Here is a 16,024-nt window from a genome sequence, read left to right on the forward strand (position 1 = left end):
CTGTAGGGCCACCTTAAGTAAGTAAGTAAGTTATGAATTTGGCAGACAATTTGAAAACACCTTAATGGAACATTTGCGTGATTTCTGAAAGTTCGCAAACCCAAAGTAGCAAAGTTTATTGTAAGTACCTTAATGGCTGGTAACAATTTAACTGCGGTGGATTTATTATTGTAACAAGTTAATGATGTGAAGGATCGAGACCGTGTGCGTCGCTAAAGAATATTCATGCTTTAGGCTGCAATATTGACGAAAACAGAGGTTTGTAGATTCCCAATTTTTGGAATTAGGTATCCCAAAAACGATATAACACAGATCTGGATTTCCTATTTATATTATTTTCTTGGTCAAGTCCTCAGTTAAAAGTAGTACTTTTAGCCTCAAAAAGGAAAGCTCTAAAATACAAATTTTAGAGCAATACGATTAGATTTGAATTCAAGGGAATTCCTACGAAAATTACATATGTACATTGATTGTCTTCAATACTCTCATTGGAAAACCCATTATTTCATTTCAAAAGACTTCAAAACTCCATAAAATTGCATGATTTGGTAAATGTATAAGCAACTTATCTATGTATATTCATTTAACCTCCTTTGGCTGGGTAAAGAGAGTATGCTTAAACTATATGTCAAGTCTATATTTGTATGATACTTACTTAGAGAATAATAATGACTCTTGCATTGAACATGAACAGCTTCTGAAAATAAATAAAAAAAATTGAGTTAAAAATCAACTTTAATAATTAGTAAATTCACTTAAAAACCTACCAAATAAGTTTCAATTCAACAAATTTATTATTAAGCTACATTAATTGAAAAGAAAAAGAGCAACAGCGACAGGGATATAACAATTTTCCATCTTGAGGAATTTATCCTTGGGTAACTTAAATGAAGCATTCTTCTAACCGATACCTCATCATTAAAACGTATATATATATGAAAAAGGAAGAAAACCTAAACAAAAACATTATACTCGCATATATTTGCCTCTATAAAACGTCATGTTAAAACACAAGCTAAACTCCTTTTACAAGACATTTTATATAAATTTATTTTATAATTGTTTTATTGTACCTTGGATGCTTCCACGAAGTTAAGTGGTTTGTCGTGGTGGATGGCGGCATGAGGACTAGGACGGTATAGCAAGGCGCCTTAAGTCAAGGATGACATGCAAATATTATTCGCACAAGAAGAGGATTCGTGTTGTTTTGTTTCGTAAATGTGCCATGAAAACGCAATTTATATATACTTCAATTACTCAAGGACCTTCCTATGAATATACATTTATAAACATATACCCTTTCAACCAACACAAACGCAAAGAAGTGAAATTATGAAAATATATTTTTTGTTCGTTTATAATGCAGAAACTTTTTAGGTATTTTACACACAATATATAGAAAAATAATAACGATTATATTTTGAAGAGATCTTAAGGCTAAGGAGTGCAAAGGAGTTACACAAAAGACTAACAATAACAATAAAGCAGCATTTTTTAAAAGAAGAAATAAGACTTGAAGTTAAATGTTTTTATAAAAAGCTTTGAACATTTTCGTGTCTTTTGGATACTACGTGGTGCTTGAAGTTGAAGATGTATATTTTTATGACGCTGAATTCGGTTAAAGCTCCAGCTGAGAATAAGAAACTATAATGGGTGTTGTCGTGTCTTTCTTTTGACATATAATAAGTATCTTGTTTCAATTTAAATATCAGTTTAATTAAAATGAGATAATCAAAGAGCGTAACAACTTCTTGTTTTGACACATTGGTTTTGTTTCAGAATTGCAAACGATTAATTCAATACGATGATGGTAAAACCAAATTATGAATATAATATTTTGTTTTGAAGTATACTTTTTAATTAGCGAACTTGATGATTTTACAGTGAATTCTTGTGGAAAGCTTTTATGTGTCATAAAAGACGGATGTTTCCTGTGGTATGTGGTTTTCAATATGGCAATGCTTTTTAGGTAGTTGCTCTTTTTGATAAATTTCCCTTAACTTAATTAAAGCATTATCTCGGCTCGTGAGGCTGGGGTGGCCCCCAAGACCATTTTAACTCCGCTGGACTATGTTTTGTTAGGGTACATCCAAGACGATTGACTTCTTGAAAGGGAATATTTTGCATGTTATTGATGACTTAAGGGCCGAATTGCTGAGAAAATTAGAACTCTTGGCTCTAAAAATAGAAAATATAAGTGTTTTTTATTTGCACTGTGTTGATGCACATTTGCTGCAGATTTGCTTTTGTCGGTAAATAGAAGACATTTAGTGTATTGAAAAATCTATTTAAATGCTTTGTCTCTTATGTAAAATACAAAGTAGAAGCTGCAACTTCTTACGAATCAAGAAATAATAATGTTCATTTATATATTATAACTATTTCTGTATTTAAACAATTTCCTCTTGAGAATTCAAATCACTTGAAAACAGCAAAATTTGGAATTTAGAACACGTATATTCACTTCGTTTTAAGCTCGAAAAAAAATTAGATTGATATCGATAAAAGTGAATTTGAGAACCCTAATTTATATTTTGAGTGGACTTCAATTTTATTTCGAATGAAATTCAAGTATTTCTGTAAATAGTATTGAAACACCTTTTAAAATACTGTTAAATTTATTGAATGAATATAAAATCAAAATAATAGCCTTAGTGTTGCAGGGAAAGTGGTTAAAATTCTACCAGAAACCCCTTTATAAAAATATGACATGTTTATGAAAGTTGATGAGACAGCTCGGTTAGAGCTGAGATAAAAAGTCATGTTTTCTTAAAAAGTACGGTACACTTTTTGGGGTTCTTCTATTACTTAAATATTGTCTGAAAGGATAAGAGATTTTAACCCTTAAGAAAATAAATGAAAATTGAGGACCTTTAAACAAGCTACTAAGAGTTAACTGCTTCAATGGCGCCGTTTTCAACGAGAACGTTTTATAAATTTTAGCTATTGTTCGCATGTTATTACTAGGAGACCTTTTGATTTTACTCTTTTCTTTATGATCACGTACAAAATTAAGCCATAAAATGTCTTTCATCTGCGAAGAGTATTAATGATAGGACAAAAAATGTACACTTATATAATAATAACGTTTATTGTAGCTGAATTTATATAAATTTTTTTTCGTATAACTAGATTGCACAATTTACAGAGAAATGGTATTTTCTACCTTACTACTGAAAAACTTATAACATTTATACAATAATAATATCACAGATACAAGAAGTTTTTAGAAGGAAAAGCTACATGAAAAACCTTCATTTAATTTAAAAATAAGTATATTTCCGTAAGAAGAGAGAAATGGGTTCGTGTGAATCACAAAAAAAAAAAAAAGATGTTGTTTACATATCAGAAAAACAAAAAATAAAAACATAATTATGTTTATCACAGTTATGTATATAAATAATTTAAAATAATAAATAAATAAATAAATAAATGACAAAAATAATTATTTAAGCAAATAAATAAATAACAATAATAAATAATTAAACAAATAAAAAATAAATAAATAAATAAATAAATAACAAAAAAATAAATAATTAATCAAATAAATAAATAACAATAATAAATAATTAAAAAAATAACAAAAATAAATAAATAGATAAACACGAAAAAAGTAGATAAATAAATAAATAAATAAATAAATAAATAAATAAATAAATATATAAATAAATAAATAAATAAATAAATAAATAAATAAATAAATAAATAAATAAATAAATAAATAAATAAATAAATGAATAAATAAATAAATAAATAAATAAAAAACATAAATAATAAACAAGCAAATAGAAAAATTACAACACCTTAATTAGATAAATTTAATATTAAGTTGTTGTCAGAACAACTGCACAATATTTTATATCGATCGTATAATTTTGAGATTCGAAATGCAACTTTTTCAATTTTTGCTTCTTGGTGCAGATCCTCCGTAGAATAATGCCAGGGATGATTGAACATCATTTTTAAAATTTTATTTTGCATAATTTGCAGCCTTTTAATATGACTTTTAGCACATGTTCCCCATACAGGAGAACCATATAGCATTATACTTTGAAATATTACTTTGTATAATAACAATTTGTTTTCAACACTCAATTTGGATTTACGATTTATAAATGGATATAAAGTTTTTATCGCCATATTAAGTTTATTTAGTGTTTCTTGAATATGCAAACTAAATGTCAACGTTTTGTCCAGGTGCACCCCAAGATACTTAGCGCTCGATTTCCATTCAGTTTGAACCCCATTCAACTGAAGCCTATTGCTTGGAAGGAAACAGGCTTTCCTTTTTCTAGTGAAAAAGAGGGCCTGTGTCTTGGAAGCGTTTAATTTTATTTTCCAATCATTGCAATATGATTGCACTGAGAATAAAGCAGATTGCAGATTTGTTTCGATTAAGGAACCAATTGCATCTGTTGCATAAATGCAGGTATCATCCGCGAAAATTGCAGTTTTACAGTTATGGGGTTTCGGAAAATCATGTGTGTATATAATATACAATAAGGGCCCAAGAACGGATCCTTGAGGTACACCTGCAACAATTTCAATTACATCGGAATACCAATTATTAACGGAGACTTTGAAAGTGCGTTTTGTAAGGAAGGATAAAATCATTTTTACAAGATATATTGGAAAATTTAAAATAAGAAGTTTGTGAATGAGTCCCTCGTGCCAAACGGAGTCAAATGCTTTTTCGACATCAAGAAAGACCATTCCCGTACTTTTTCCTATAGTAAGGTTGTGTTTAATATCTTTCGTTATTCTGTCAACCTGTTGCACAGTACTATGATGTCTCCTAAAACCAAACTGTTCCTGTGGCAGGATATCAAACTGTTCCACATGTTGTAATAGTTTGCTTTTTATTAATTTTTCCAAGCACTTACTTAAAGAGCTTAATAAACTAATTGGCCTGTAGCTAGAAGGCAGGCAAGCATTTTTGCCCGGCTTAAAGATTGGGATTACTTTTGCCGTTTTCCAAGTATTTGGAAAGTATCCTATTTTAAAACATGCATTGAAAAGCACAGTTAAAAATTGTATACCTTTTTTAGGAAGATTTTTTAGAAATAAATTTTTTAACCTATCAAATCCTGGTGATTTGCTATTTTTAAGACTTCGTAATATATCTTTTAAATCATCAGTGGATATAATATCATCGGTAAAATCAATAGTACTAGTATTAAGCCTTTGTATTGATTGCGAGACGTTGTTTTCAATATAACTGTTTATAGTTATATTGCTTGCAACTAAGTGGTTAGCACAGAATTCGGTTGCTAAAGCACCTGCTTTTTCTTCGTTTGAAAGCAATATTGTATTACCTATCTTAAAGGATGGAATGTGAAATTTTTTCTTCTTAACAACTTTTATAATATTCCAAAAGGGTTTACTCCCTTTATCTAAGCCTTGAAGCTTATGGTTCCAAGATTGATTTCGGAAATCGGCAAGCAATATTTTTATAATTTCGTTAAGGGTTTTCATTTCAGAGAAGTAAAATTGATCTCTTGACCTCATCCATAAAGTTCTATATTTATTTCTAATTTTTATGGTTTCTACTATTTGAGGTGGTAATGCGTTACCATTGTTCCGGAGATTAATTTTTTTTGGAACAGATTGCTCAAAGCTTTCAAGTACAGAGTTCGTGAAAGCACTCACAGACTCATCAATTTGAACAAAATGTATGTCATTAGAATTAATGACCGGTATATCTCTTAGTTTTTGTCGCAAAATGCTTTTAAATCTGTTCCAATTTGTGTTTTTAAAGTCATAGACAACATTACATGTCTCTACAGGGGTAGAATTAATTCCTATAAGAACTGGCAAGTGATTTGAACTAAGATCATTTACAACGTTGGGTTGGGTAAAAAGCTCGGGCGTGTTAGTTAGGAAAAAATCCAGAGTGGATGGATTAGTTCGATTATTCGGGGGAATGCAGGTGGGGTGAGGTGGGTATAAAATGTTAAACGGATGCCTTGAATTTAAATCTGACAAAATATTGCCCCAAGCATTTGCCCTACTACAACCCCAATTCCTATGTCTACAGTTGAAATCTCCACCAATAAGAAAAATATCATTTATCGTTATAAATTTACGGAGATCATTTTTAAAATCATACCTTTTGCTTTGCGAAGAAGAGCGACCGGGAAAATAAATTGAATAAATTTTAATCGAACGTCCATTTTCAAATGGTACTTCAATTCCAATGTTTTCAATAAGTTTTGTTTTAATAACAGGTAACAATTTATGTTTTATAGTTCTTTTTACAACTACGGCAACACCGCCCCCATTTCTCTCTTCTCTGTCTAAACGATAACAAATATACTCTTTATTTGAAATATTAACATTGCTATCTAACCAAGTTTCACTGAGTAGACTAACGTCAATGTTATGTTTGCTTAGAAAAGCAAAATATTCAATTGTTTTAAATCGAATGCTTCTAGCATTCCAACAGTTTATATTAAAGTTTATACTCATCATTATTTACTAGCATAAAGATACTTAACAGCTAATTGTGCAATCGTGTTGAATTGCTCGGCCTTGGTATTGCATCGACCGAGTAAAAGTATCATTTCTGCAGTAAGAGAGTTAATCTCTTCCATGGAGAAGAGTACATTTGTCCCTGTACTCTCAGTAAAGACGGTTTTTGGAGAGTTTGACCAAGCATTATAACCTGTGTTGTTGTCGTTTGAAACATTTTCTACAGCTGCACCTTCAGTTGAGTTTGGCACCTTGGACCTCTTGTGTGGCGAAATTGCAGGAAAATCGTTCATGTCAGTTATAAACGATTGATGTTGCCGCTGCTGCGGCATTGTGTGCATTGTTCTTGCAAAAGTCGGCTTGTTGTTGTGATGTGCTTTATTACGCGATGATAGTTTGTCTCTGATTTTACAAAAACTTTGTCGGCTCATGCAGATAGGGTCATTGGCTTTATGCGTTTCGTTACAATTTGCACATTTGATAGATATAGAGTTACAATCATTAGTTGCGTGATTTTGAGAACAGTTGGCACAATGAGTCTTAACGTGGCAGTTTTTTTCACCATGACCAAACATTTGGCAATTATAACATTGCGTCATTTTGTTTCGTTGCCTTCGGGCGAAGTCCCATTTAACTTCGGTTCTAAATACTGAACGAAATTGTTTTTTTAGTTCATTTAATTTTATTGAACCACACTCAAGGTTGATAAGATAGAAAATATCAATGAATTTATCATAATTTTTTTTTAGCAATTTGATACTTAGACATTTAAGACCACGTGACACCAGTTCTTGTTGAAGTTCGTCGACTTTAACTTCATGTAAGCCATATAGCATAACTTTAAAAGATCTTACTGCTGGCAGATCGTGAGTAAAAAATTGCCAATTTTTTACTTTAAGTATAGCACACAGTTTAGCATGAGTATCAAGATCTTCGCAGTTAACTTTGATGCCAATCGACATTCTTTTTATACTGTATAGATCACTTTTAAGTTCACGAAACAAAGCATGGACATTTTCACTAGTTTGATGCAAGACACAGACCGAGGGAATTTTTGATTTTTTTTTAGATTCAGTTGGTGGAACAACAACTTCATCGACTTCGATGTCGATATCAGTATCGGGATGCGTTTGCAGAGGTATCCAACGGTTATGCTCTACAGAGCTTAGTTTTTGATTCTTTTTAAGCGAAGACATGGTGTCTTCACCATTTGGAGAATGAGATCTCTTGGAAATTTTGATTAAGTTTTTATATACCGCACAGAATGAACAAAAACGTGTGACGCTTTCAGGTAGCCGATTGGTACTTAAAAAAAAAAAAAAAAAAAAAAATGTACACGTGCCGAGGCTGGCGTTATTAAAGTGTGCCTCAAATCATCACCTTGGTGGCTATCAATTAAAACTCTCAATTTGCGCACGAATATGAAATATTCAGAAAATATACTTAAATTATGAGACGGAAAATTTACAACTCTAACTGCAAAAAGCTCCTAAGTACTTACTTAACTTACTTAAGGTGGCGCTACAGTCCTGTGTGAACTAGGGCTCCACCCAACAAACTTCTCCATCTAGCTCGGTCCCTAACTAGCTGTCTCCAGTTTCGCGCTCCAAGTTGGGTGAGGTCACTTTCCACTTGTGCGCGCCACCTGATCAGTGGTCTTCCTCTACTGCGCTGTCTTGTGAGTGTCGATTCGAATACTTTCCGGGCCGGAGCATTGCTTTCCATGTGCTCTACGTGACCCAGCCATTTTAGTCGTTGGACTTTTACCCTTCTGGCTAAGTCTACGTCGCTGTACAGCCCGTACAGCTCGTCGTTCCATCTTCTCCTTCTCTCCCCTTCGAAGCATACGGGACCGTAGATCACATGAAGAACTTTTCTCTCGAGCCGACCCATGGTGCTTCTGCACCGTATAGCTAGACGGGGATGATGAGGGTCTTATATAGCGACACTTTGGTCCCTCGATAGAAGACTTTACCATTCAATTGCTTTCTTAGCCCAAAGAAACAGCGGTTAGCAAGAGTTATTCTGCGTTTGATCTCAGCGCTGGTGTTGTTTTCTGCGTTTATAGCGGAACCTACGAGTAGGTAGATGAAGTCATTGACTACCTGAAAGTTACGTCTGTCGATAGTGACGTTTTGAACAAGACGTCGGTCGGTATTATAGGTATTTTCTGGATGACAGCATGCACTTTGTTTTGCCCTCATTAACCGTTACACAAATTTTTGCCGTCTCTGCCTCAATACTCATAAAAGCTCCATTAACATTACGCTGAGTTCTTCCGATTATGTCCATGTCATCAGCATATGCCAGTAATTGGACAGACTTTTGAAAGATAGTGCCTCTAGTGTTGACGTGTGAGCTCTGCACTATTCTTTCAAGCACGATGTTAAAAAAATGACATGACAGCGAATCACCTTGTCTAAAACCTTTTTTGACATCGGAAGGTTCTGTTAATTTTTTTTCAACCTCTATGAAGCAGCGTTAATTCTCCATGGTCATCCTGCACAAACGGACGAGTTTGGCAGGGATGCCAAAACTAGACATAGCTCTATTCAGCTCGTAGATATAGATGCTGTCATATGCGGCCTTGATATCGATGAATAGATTTTGGGTGTTCTTGGGTTTTTTCCAGGATCTATCGTAATGTGAATATTTGATCGACTCTGGACTTTCCTGGTCTAAAACCACACTGATAAGGACCTATCAGGTTGTTGACGATGGTCTTTAGACGTTCACATATTACGGCAGAGATGATTTTATAAACGATGTTAAGTAGACTGATTCCTTTATAGTTGGTGCAGTTTAGAGGGTCTCCTTTTTTCAGGATCGGGCAAACAATACTGAGGTTATATTCATCGGGCATGCTTTCTTCCGACCATATCTTACAGATACGTTGGTGCATGTTCCTAACGAACTTATCTCCAGCTGCTTTAAAAAGCTTGGCATTCAAGCCATCCGCTTCAGCTTAGATATGGCAATCTTTACTTTACGTCTTTGCAGCCTTCGGTTCTAGGTTTATGTAACTATTAATTTCATTTCACCTGTTCATAAAACTTTCGAACTTCATTTCTGTCTTTAAACCTTCCAACATATTCGACCGCACGTTTTCTCATGCCCTCTCTTTTTTCTTCTGAGAAGTTAGCTTTCCTCTCGCCTCTTCTGCTTATAGAGCTCATGAGCAGCTCTCTTCGTTTTATGCAGCTCGGCTATGCGTGCCTGTTGTTTGGCTGCATTTGCCTGCCGACATTCCTCATCAAACCAGGGGTTCCTTGTTGATGGCTGCTTGAAACCCAGCAAATCAGAGGCGACTTCTCTGATTGCATCTTGGCAATGTTGCCACGGGTTTTCGATACATTGTGTTTGCGGCACAGTACTTCGAGATAGGTTATTTGTAACTCGGTCGGCTCCCAAGCACTGTTGGATATTGAATTGGCTCAAACTGTTCATAGTCTAGAAATTCTTGCAGACACAATATATCCCGACATCAACAATCTTTCAGTTAGAAATTTCCATTTGCTCTGTTCGAGAGCGATATTGTCAACCAGAAACGACTCAGTAAATGATATAAACAAAATTATTATTAATAAAGTACCAGGTGATTTTAAATGTTACAAATCTGTTGACACCGTGTGCAACATGGAAGATACAGTGCACTATAGGTACGCTTGTTATGCTTTTAAGAAATTTAAGCCATCCCAATATAAGTGTAATGGTACAAGACTATTGATCAAAGAATTAAGAGATAATGTGATTGTAGAAACTATCATTACGGGTCACGCGGCAGGTCAGCTTGCACATGTTCGGCGGATTCCGATGATACCAACTGATTGCTAATATCTTTTAAAAGCTTACGTTTTGTTGCCACCTACAAATACCAAAGCCAACGTAGTGCACAGGGAGGCTTAAAGATAAGCATAACATTTTTTTTCTAATTTAGTGATTCATGGTCGTTTTAATTAGCATGCTAATAAGTATAACTTAAATATGTGTACCTATTTATGTCTACCCGTGCGAAGCCAGGACGGGCCGCTAGTAAAATATAAATTTAAAATACAAATTTTCTTTTCCGCAACTCTTTTCCTCAAATTGGGAGTCAAGATGTGTAAAATAAAATTCGAATTAATGTCATAACTTGATTTTTTCTAATCCACAAATCAAAACTATCACAATAATGTACGATTTGAAATTAGTAACAAGTTGGTAAATTTCGTTCTATAAATTGGTGAAAAAGTGTCTAGAAAAGTCTTAAACAGCAATAGTTTTACTGTTTATAAGCCCGATTAAACAAAATATCATCACTATCCTTACTCCATTTATCTGCATTTTTCCTTTTCAGAATTAAAAGACATAAAAAACTTTAAACTTAACTTTTTTAAAACAAAAAAAATCCCTATGATACTCCAAGAGCCAAGTTCTTAAAAAAATGTCCTTCTCCTTGTCATTAGCACTACTCTGAATAACTATAGTAGTTCAGTTTAAAAAGGAAGCAGCAAACATCTTCTTGGAATTTTTTAATTTTTCTTTTTTTAATGAAACTACAAATTATTCAAAAACTAGATTATACGAAACAGAATGACATTATGTGCCAAGTCAATTCTTTTTTCTTCCCTCCAAGACTAGTTCTGTCCATTCAGAATAAATTAAAATATACAATATAAAAAAAAGATATAAATATGGATCTGTGTAGAATTTCTTCGTCCTCTTGAACAAATGGTGAGAAAAATGTCCTTTTTTTCCTGTACTCACTCAGTAGTTCAGTTCCCTATAACAAGTAGACTCGTGTAGCGCCATGCCAAGGCCTGGCGTTTGTCGGTCGGTTTGTCGGACTGGAATGGTTGGACTGCAGTTTATATACGCAAATTGTGTTGAAGGAAATCTCTCTCATGTCTAGCAATTATTATTATTGGAAAGGCGAGCAAACTAGTTTAATTAAAATTTAAAATAAAAGCACTAAAAAATTAAGAAATTTTATCCTTCCTTCCTTCTTGTTTGTTTTTTTTTTTTACTCTGCATTTAGCTTAATATAAGTTCGTTCCTTCCTATGCTACTAGAATATGTATATTTTTTCCTCAAAGAGAATAGAATTAATAAAAGTTGTGTGCGTTTTTTTTGTTAATAAATTAAAACATTCTTTTTTTGTTTAGTTTCAAGTATTCTTGATTGAATAGCGAAAAAAAGTAAAATAACACAAAAAAAGGATACATTTTGAATAATTTCAGTATTGAATGATTTAAATTTTATTCGCATGTTTCAAAGTTTGTATATGAATATTGATTAAAGTGATTTTTTCAATTGGTTTTTTTTTGGTTTTGTTTAAAGGATGACATTTTTGAATAATGAGAAAGTTGCAATGAAGCTGAAGGAGTTGATGTTCAAAAGTTTTTTATTGAATTTTGTAAAGGAATTTTAAAATAATTTAACCTTTTTTTTAATTTTTTATTTGGGTCACTTTTTGGGCTTGGGAAATATAACATTAAATTAAGCAGAATAAAGATATGTTTCCGGCTCAGAAAATAAAAAAATAGAAGTTGAAAAACTTATTCAATTTTTTTTTTCAATTTAGAGACAACAATTAGAGTTGTTTAGTAATTATAGAGTGGGGAGTGACGAGTTAAATTTTGATTACATTTTAGAGAAGCAATAATGAGTAAAATAAGTTTTGATTTGCTCTACAAATTTGCTTAAACGTCTTGACAAAATCTTTACTTATTATTTTTTTTATAAATTGTTGTATGTGCTTAAGAATGTGAATTCGATAAATCGCCACATCGGACACATCAATCACTGCCATCAACTTAAAATGTCCGGAAGTAGCTGAAATTGCTTTTAGTTGCCGAAAATTGCGAGACACTGACTTGCTTTCTGTCGCCCACTTTGAATAACTTTTGAAGTTCCCCATTTAGGTTTTTTTGGGGATTTTAAATTGGCATTTTTTAACAATTATCCCCATTATACAATTTTCAATCTTAAAACAAATTAACAAAACATCAATAGAAAAAGTCACAGAATAACAGATCGAAAAGCCATTTTGACATCTGTTAGAATTGGAATTAGAAATACATTTTATTTATTCATTTTCATTTTACAACTAGTCAATAACATTTTTACAAAAAATAAACAATAAATAATAGTTATCATCCTTTAACTTTAAGGTTCGTGTTGAATGATACATAGCGAATTTAAATGTACATACATCAAAAACTCATATGGGGTGACAATCAGTGCTGCAATAATGCTCAATTGTTTATGCCAAGTGATCAGATAAGTTAGTTTTTTAATTAATTAATTTCAAATATTACATAGAAAACAGAAAAAGAAAAGGAACTAGAATTAGAATTAGAGCATTTTCATATAAATTAAGAGAAAAGTAAATACTCAGTTTTTATATATCAAAGTTTCTTTGACAATAATTATCAATGCAATTTAAGTCAATTGTGAAAAGCCATTCTTTAACTTTTTTAAGAAAAAGAGTTTAAATTTTGAAAAGTGCTTTTAGATGTTTTTAAGTTATTAAATGACCTGGGTGCTGCGACAGTATAAAAGTTAGAGAAATAAGTTTTATGAATATTGGTAATATTGACAAGATGCAGATGAAGCTGTGAGCTCTACTAGGAATGTAACTAGGTAAGGTTAGGTTAAAGTGTCTGTTGGTTGGGAAGTCCAACATACTTAGACCAAAGGATGGTCCTTTGTGATACCAATGTCAGAATTTGTTAGATCGCTGGTATCGTTGAAGTAGTAGTCTCCAAGGTGGATTCTACGTCTTTGTGCTAAGGCAGGGCATGTGCACAGAAGATGAGAGATAGTCTCCTCGTCCATGCAACTCCTACAAAAATCACTTTCAGGGGCTCCAAGTCGAATAGCATGCCTTCCTATCAAGCAGTGCCCAGTCAAGACACCTATAACGTAGCTAATGTGCAATCTACTCAGAGAGATTAATTGTTTTGAGCGCCTGGCGCTAAGATTATGCCAAATTAGTTTTGTCGCTAAACAGGAGGTGGTGTTATTCTACCTGAAGTTTTTTTTCTCTATGGTATCTTGCTTTAGCATGAGTTTACATGTAGCTAAGGCGATACCTATGCTCACATTGTGAGCCAGCAGAGGTAAAGTTGTTCCGCTTTTTGCAAGTTCGTCAGCTTTGCAATTTCCTGGAATGTCTCTATGGCCCGGCACCCAGAAAAAGTGAATGTTGAACTGTGCAGCCATCTCCGTAAGAGATGATCGACAATTTAGGGCTGTTAGTGAGTTAGTGGAGACAGAGTCTAGGGACTTTAACGCAGCTTGGCTATCTGCGAAGATGCGTATATCATTAGTTGATATAACGTTTTCTCTAAGCCAGGATAAGACTTCTTTTATAGCCAAGATTTCAGCTTGGAACACGCTACAATGATCGGGTAGACGAAAGGAGAGACTTAAGTGTAGTTTATCTGAGTATACGCTTCCACCAACCCCATCCTCCGTTTTTGATCCGTCTGTATAAAAGTTTATGAGACGAAGGGGGTAGAGCGATACATAGGCAGGCTGTTCGTTGGACTTTGCTGAGTTTATCGCGATTTGTACGCTACTCCATAAGTAAGGATCGGCTTTATGACCGGGATATACAGTTTTTTTTTGGGTTTACGCTTAGTCCACACCGATTTGCCCATCTGGTGAGCTTATTTAAAGCGTGTTGTAAGAGTTCTTTTAGTATATTGGGATGTTTACCCGTTACTGCAATAGCAACATCATCCGCGTAAGCAAACACTCTATATCCCTCTCTTTCTAGAGTAATTAGTAATTCATTTATTACTAAGTTCCAGAGGAGAGAGGATAAAACACTACCTTGTGGCGTACCTCTGCTGACACCCCTTTGTGCAGTAAAATCGCCCAGTTTTAAATTGATAATCCTGCTTATCAGCATCTGATTTATCAATTCGCTGATCGACTTATCTACCTTCAGAGATGTCAACACACGTGCAATTGCAAATATGTCGACATTGTCAAATGCACCTTCTATATCTAAGAAGGCAACTTAGGTGTACTCTTTATGATGGAGGGAATATTCGATTGCACGTACTATATTGTGTAGAGCCGTTTCAACTGATTTCCCTTTGTTGTAGGCGTGTGAGCGTTTGAAAGGAGGGACTTATCAATACTTGCCCTTAAGTGGCAAAAAAGTTCAAAACTTTTGGGAAAGAATGATGATAGCTGATAGGTCTAAGGTCTTTGGGGTTAACGTGGCTGGATTTTCCAACTTTTGCAATAAAAACGACTTTAACTTGTCTCCAAGACATCGGGATGTATGCCAATTTACTACTACTTTACTTGAAAAATTCCTTCAGTACTTAAAGAATGTAAAGTCGTCTCGAAGGTAGTATTCCCAAATCCTTGAATATGGGCCAACTTTCAGTTAATGGATTTTTGTTGCAAATGATTCTAATTAGATGTTTTTCTCCAGTCAACAAGGGTCTGAAAGTACTTACATATGAACCAACCAGCTAAACTAACCGTATTGGTTTTTAGAGTGCGCAAGTCCGTAATAAATTGCAGTTAAAATTTTTTTGAGCAGAATGGTTCCAACAGATACATTTTTTTAGTAATGAGCATCAAATAATTTGGAAAATATGATATTTCCAGTTAAGATTAAAATCAATTGTAACTCCAAGATATTTAAAACTGTACACTTAATCAATTTTGTAACAAGAATCGAAACAAGAATCAGCTGCTTGAAAATGAGGTTTACCATAACTATGTAAAAGAAAGGTGAATTGTCTGCAATTCGACCCATGAAATAAAAAATTGTAACTGCAAAGCTGATGACTAGAAGTTTTGAATGATATTATTTTGGTTCTTCCCTAAGGATTCTTAGAATTTCGAGATCTTCTTCAATTTGAATGTTACAATTATGTTCTAGGTAAATGATGTATCATCCGCAAAAGCCGTAGAAAGTCCATTCAACTGCAAGCTAAAGAAAGAGTTAATGTAAACCAGACAAAATAACGGCTGAGTACGGAGCCCTGAGTTACTTCAGATTATACGTATCGAGCTTCACTCATTACACCATTAATTACTAATTTTTGAACTCTTTCCTTTAAATATGACTTCAGCCATTTAAAAATAACTCCTCTAAATCCTGCTTTATATAATTTACTTAGCAGTAAATCATGATCAACTATGTCAAAGATTTTAGTCATATTAATAAAAAGAGCCATATTCGTTTTATTATGATTCAACCTGCCATAGAGTTGACTGCAAAGTCAAAGAATTGCATTTTCGGTTCAGTCTGAATAGGTTTGATGATAACGAGTTAGATGCGTTAGGAGGTGGTGTTGCATTTGATGACGTGTGTACTTCTGAAGAGAATTTATTTGGCGTAGTACGAGATATACATAGATCGTCTCCTCTTTGAAGTACATTTAGGGAATCTCCAGTTTGCTTTGGAATTTTTCTTAAATCAAGCTCGTTTGCAGAGATTTTTGCACTTTTTCAATGAGAATATGTGGAACAGTCACTGCACCTGACTTGAAGGTCTTTTCTTTCTACCTTTTTTTTTACAAAAAACGCACGACATTCA

General features: G+C 33.5%; 1 protein-coding gene across 4 annotated transcripts in view; it reads right to left on the bottom strand.

Annotated features, from left to right (window-relative positions):
* The window catches only part of LOC129952103 (kazrin), a 239,541-nt gene that overhangs the window by 124,251 nt on the left and 99,266 nt on the right, over positions 1–16,024 (bottom strand). For all 4 annotated transcript variants that reach the window (XM_056064536.1, XM_056064535.1, XM_056064538.1 and 1 more), the window contains exon 2: positions 656–697. The gene's annotated coding sequence lies outside the window, so the exon portion shown is untranslated. The remainder of the gene's footprint in view (positions 1–655; positions 698–16,024) is intronic.

The sequence above is a fragment of the Eupeodes corollae genome, chromosome 3, assembly GCF_945859685.1.
Source record: "Eupeodes corollae chromosome 3, idEupCoro1.1, whole genome shotgun sequence".
In the NCBI taxonomy this organism is placed as follows: domain Eukaryota; kingdom Metazoa; phylum Arthropoda; class Insecta; order Diptera; family Syrphidae; genus Eupeodes; species Eupeodes corollae.